The 5,475-nt window shown below is 46.1% G+C and overlaps 1 pseudogene; it reads left to right on the top strand.

The window, feature by feature from the left end:
- Window positions 1–3,533: 3,533 nt before the first annotated feature.
- On the top strand, window positions 3,534–5,183 carry LOC117931525 (annotated as a pseudogene).
- Window positions 5,184–5,475: the final 292 nt, after the last annotated feature.

Raw genomic sequence — 5,475 nt, 5'->3', positions numbered from 1 at the left:
ATTATTATGGTCCCGGTACCCAAACGAGTTCCAGTGCTGGTATCTCAGTCGCTCAGGCCCATAGTTCTGCCCGTAACTCATTCTGGGCTCCAAAAGGTTATGGCCACCCAACATGTGCTTTGGAGTCCTGCTAGGACTGCCATCAGGACTCCATGTTTCAAAATCATCCTCAAACACATTCATTCGTTCTCGGGAAGGAGCTGTCAGTGGGGAATGCTGCAAAGCTCCTCTAACCGAGAAGAAGCAACAAAAATCATTTCATTCCAAAGCACAATAGAAACTTATTCTATAATTGTTTTTTAGGGAAGAATCACTCATAAAATCACTGCTTTCCAATTGGAGCACTCCACTTCAAACCACCAATAGAGATGAAACTCTCATTATCCTAATTCACCAAAGCCCAAACATATCTCTCACCACTCTCTTTCTCTTTGAAATTGAAACAAAACTAAACCTATACATACCCAAATAAACGTTAAACTAAATGAAAATTCAAAGCCCCAAACTCAATTTTGAAACAAATTTTATGCATATTTATAGCCGATTTATCCACTTTCCCTACAACCGAACACTAGAAATGAAAAACCACTTACTTCAATATTGAGAGACCAACGAAACCCTAAGAATTTGAAACAACAAAGACACTACTACCAATGCTCCCAGCCGAGGCTTTCTCCTCTTCTCCATTTCCAGCCACTGACATTCTCTACACCACTCTGAATACCAACCAACTATAACCCAAATCAAAATGCACTTAAACAAACCCAAAAATTTAACCTTTCCAACAGAAATACCGAGATCTTGAAAACTCTAATAGATTGACTGCGCTCAAGCTTTGAAAATATATGATTCCAATTCTATTTATTATTATTATTATTATTATTATTATTATTATTATTATTATTGTTGTTGTTTTTTTACCCACTGTTAGAAATTACCTGACACAATGAAGTGTTTTTGGGTGTCTCTGGTGAGGTACTCTCATTATCGCCAGTCAATAGTTGATGGTTCGATAGTTGGGCGTCTTCGACGAGTTTGCTGAAGGCAAGAAATCATGGATGATTTTGGGTTTAGTTTTCTAGGTTTGTTGAGACGAGGCGGGATGTTTGAGAAATAGGGAAATATGACTACATATAAATAGTAGGAGACAATATCACTTGTTACAACTACCAAGAATGATGAAGTGCAACAATGACACTTACATAAAATGCCATCATTTATAAAACGCCATTATTCATTTATAGAATCACTGTTCATAGCATTCCTTGTCACTTTTTAGAAGTGCCAAGGAATTAAATGTCATTATTTACAATTTTTGTAGTAGTGACGTCATTAACTGTCTCATACTCGTAGTTGCTAAAGACAATACAGTCCATAGAAGGGTTTTGCAAGTATCACCGCGATCATGGCCATCTAATAGATGAGTGTCGTCATTTGAAGAATCCGGTGAAGAGTTTAGTCCTTGTAGGAAAGTTGAGTCAGTATGTTAAATTCCTCAATTCGAGACAGAACCACGAGCCCCTAGTTGATACATAGGCAATTCAACAAGAAAATCTGCCCGTCATCAACATGATACACATGAGCGTTGCTTACAGTTCGCGAAAGGCAAAATCACTAGTGAGACAGTATTCGAGAGGCTATGCCTCATTCGATCGTGGCAAATATCCAATATACCTTCATAGATAGCAATGTAAGGCCTGTGGATGACCCAATTCGGTTTGATCCTGTTGACTTAAAAACCATTATCACTTTACACAAAGACGCTTTGGTATTAATGTTGACAATTGGAGGACATTTGGTGCGTCGGGTACTCATCGGAGTTCTACAGATCTTTTACACTAGCCTGCTGTCTTACAAATGGGTTACAAAACTGATGTCTTGCATTCTCACGGACAGGTGTTGACAGGATTCAATGGTTCAAATACCATATCTTTGGGGAAAATCATATTGCCTATCATGACGGTGCCTGTTACCATGTTTGTGTTGTTTAATGTAGTGGACGACCCTTCGACTTTCAATGTCATATTGGGGCGAGCCTAGATTCATACAATGAAAGGTGTGCCATCCACATACCACCAAACAAATCAAATTTTCCTTGCTCAGTTAGAAAACTAAACTTCTAGTGGTATGTGTGTAGGGACCCCTCCCCCTGACGACACGTGGCACACAGTTCTATCCGGATCAGTTCCATGCGGATTCCCCCAAGAAGACACGTGGCGCGCTTCTCCTATCCGGACTCCCTGAAATAGAAGCACATGGCACTCGCAAAGCATCACATCCGAACCGCCGCCAATTCTCATCCGGCGACCTTTCATATTCTATCCGGATATGTTTTGTCTCATCTGGCGACCTTTCATATTCCATCTGGATATGTTTGGTCCAGATCATCAAACCAAAGTAAGCATGCCTTACTACATCATTCTGACGTCCCGCCAAGATCCACATTCGGCGCCTGCAGAGTGAAAAGACAGAAGTGACGGCAAGTCACTTCTCACATCCTCTGACAGCCGTCCATAGGGTGAGGATGTCCCTGACACCACCTAGTGGCATCATGGTAAACCAAAAAGCCTTCCATCATTTATGGAGGAGAGAGAACTTCCAATGCTATATATATATATGAACCTTTGCACAAGGAGGGAGGTAAGCTGGCTATACCTAGAAAAAGGCCAACTGTGCCAACCAATATTTATCTCTCTTTCCATGGCTGACAAAACCATCAGAGGGTGCATCCAAACACCCTGTCCGGATGTCTTTTGCAGGAGCCACTGAGTCAAGAACCTGTATTGGTTGAGATCGTGCGTTCATCCATCTGGCAGCTACGTGAATCACCAAGGACGCGGGCCTCAACATTGGCGCCGTCTGTGGGAAAGTTTTCGTTGATTCAGTCACCAGCAAAGATGGCCACACCCTTTAGAAGTCGTTCATCTGCTAGGGGAGAGGAAGATAATTTTGAATGGCGAGAAGCCATCGAAAAAAAACAGTTAGCAAGCGAGCGACAACTGCAAGCTCTCATCTAAGAAACGACAAGATTAAGAGAGGAAAACACGATATTGCGTATCCAGACGTCATCGACGGGGCCTCCCCGTAATTAGCTTTCAAGAGGCCAAGTAGCCAACTCAAGGCCTCACCTAGAGTCGATATACCCTGGAACAGCGGGACCAATCCCCGAAACACGCAACGCTGGGCCACGCGGGCCACACACGCCCATGCCTCGAGCTCCCCGTGAGGAAAGCTCAAGCTCCACCCATTTCTCATCTAAGAGGCAACGTGACAGAAGATCCCAGTTGTCGGGCGCGATGTGTGCGAGACTGGGCCCCCAGGAACCTGGCAGGCCAAGGCCACCAATAGCCACCACATGGGGAGTGCACCACGATCCTACGGTCGCCCCTGTGGCGCAAAACGTTATCCCGCACCGTGACCCCTTGGTCACCCCTATGGTGCAGGACGTTCCCCCGCACCAAGCGGTACGACAAACTGGGAGAAATCCCCCAAACGAGCCACCCATTGGCTCCATCAGCAAAAGGCTGGACGACATGCTCTCCACGCCTTTTTGTCCTCATATCATTCATTACGAGCCCCCTAGGGGATTCCTCGTACCAAAATTCTCCACATACGATGGGTCCACCGATCCCTTCGATCATATCATGCATTATCGACAGCTCATGACTCTCGATATAGGCAACGACCCGCTGCTGTGCAAAGTATTCCCCGCCAGCCTACAAGGGCAGGCCCTCTCATGGTTCCATCGCCTACCTCCCAACTCGGTTGACAATTTCAGAGATCTATCGGAAGCCTTCGTAGGACAGTACTTATGCTCCGCTCGGCATAAGCAGAATATCAGCATCTTGCAGAACATAAAAATGAAGGATAACGAATCCTTGAGGGAATTCGTGAAGCGATTTGGTCAGGCTGTCTTACAAGTGGAGGCTTGCAGCATGGACGCTGTCCTACAGATCTTCAAGCGAAGCATCTGTCCAGGCACTCCATTTTTTTAGTCACTAGCTAAGAAGCCTCCAACGACGATGGACGACTTATTTCGACGTGCGAACAAATACTCAATACTTGAAGATGACGTACGGGCAGCCACCCAGCAAGTGTTGGTAGCCGGAAATCCGTCCAAGGATAGCACAGAGAGAAGTGTCAAACTTCCGGACAGGCCAAGACCATCCGACCGAAGGCAAGAAGGGCCAAGTCGCCCGGAAATGCCACCCCTCACGCTTCTCTCCATAACTTATGAGAAGCTTCTCCCTATGATCCAAAGCATGCCCGATTTTAGGTGGCCTAAACCCCTCGGATCGGATCCATCCAGAAGGGATCATAACAAAAAATGCGCCTACCACAAAGAGCATGGCCACACAACGGAGACATGTAGAAGCCTCCAATATTTGGTGGAAAGGCTTATAAAGGCGGGGCACCTGAGGCAATACCTCCGCTCAGACACTGGAGGTAGAGGCGCTTCCCAGAACCACAACTCCGGAACCCCTACGGTTCCAGCCGCCCCCAAAGCTGTCATAAACTACATCAATGGAGGCCCATCGGATGAGGAGGTCAACTCCAAACGAAAAAGGCAGAAATTGTTACGGGAAGCAATGGTGCGCGAGCGTGTCAACTCCATCCGGCCTGGGATAACCGAAGGAGGCCCTCGCCCCATAGACGGGACGATCACTTTCCCACCAGTAGACCCCACACGGATATTACGACCACACCGTGATGCACTCATTTTATCCTTGGGGATAGACAAATTCGACGTGAGACGCATCTTAATTGACCCAGGCAGCTTAGCTGATCTGGTACAAGTATCGGTCATAAGCCACATGGGACACAATTTAGTTGGTCTCGAAAACCCTGGAAGAATCCTGTCCGGATTCAACGGGGCATCAACTATTTCCTTGGGAGATATTGTGCTGCCAGTCCAAGCTGGCCCAGTCACTCTTAACGTTCAATTTTTGGTAGTACAAGATTTATCACCCTTCAATGTTATCTTGGGGCGCACATGGCTGCACTGCATGAAAGCCATCCCCTCCACATATCATCAGATGGTAAGTTTTCTTACTGAGGATGGGCAAGTCAACCTGTACGGCAGCCAGCTAGCCGCTCGCCAATGCTACCAGATAGCAAGAGAAGCAGGAACCAGTCAGGAGAATGAACCCCTCCCTGAGTCCACTCATGCATTTGATCAATAGCAGTCACTGTGTCCGGCGGACAGAGATCCCCCGGTAGCAGATCCCTTGCAAACAATCCAAATTTCGAAAGAAGATGCTCACCTTACTCATATCAGTTCCCTCTTAACGCCTGAAGAAACCCAGAACATCCAAGACGTCCTCCGACAAAACCATGACGTTTTCACATGGGCACACTCTGATATGAAGGGAATTCACCCCTCTATCGTCTCTCATAAACTTAACATTTTACCAACAGCAAAACCCATCCGGCAGAGGGTTAGACGTTTCCACCCGGACAGACAAAAAATCATCC

This window comes from Vitis riparia, chromosome 2 (genome assembly GCF_004353265.1).
Source record: "Vitis riparia cultivar Riparia Gloire de Montpellier isolate 1030 chromosome 2, EGFV_Vit.rip_1.0, whole genome shotgun sequence".
Classification (NCBI taxonomy): Eukaryota; Viridiplantae; Streptophyta; class Magnoliopsida; order Vitales; family Vitaceae; genus Vitis; species Vitis riparia.
The sequence above is the reverse complement of the archived record's forward strand: the minus strand, read 5'-3'. Positions and strand labels throughout refer to the sequence as shown.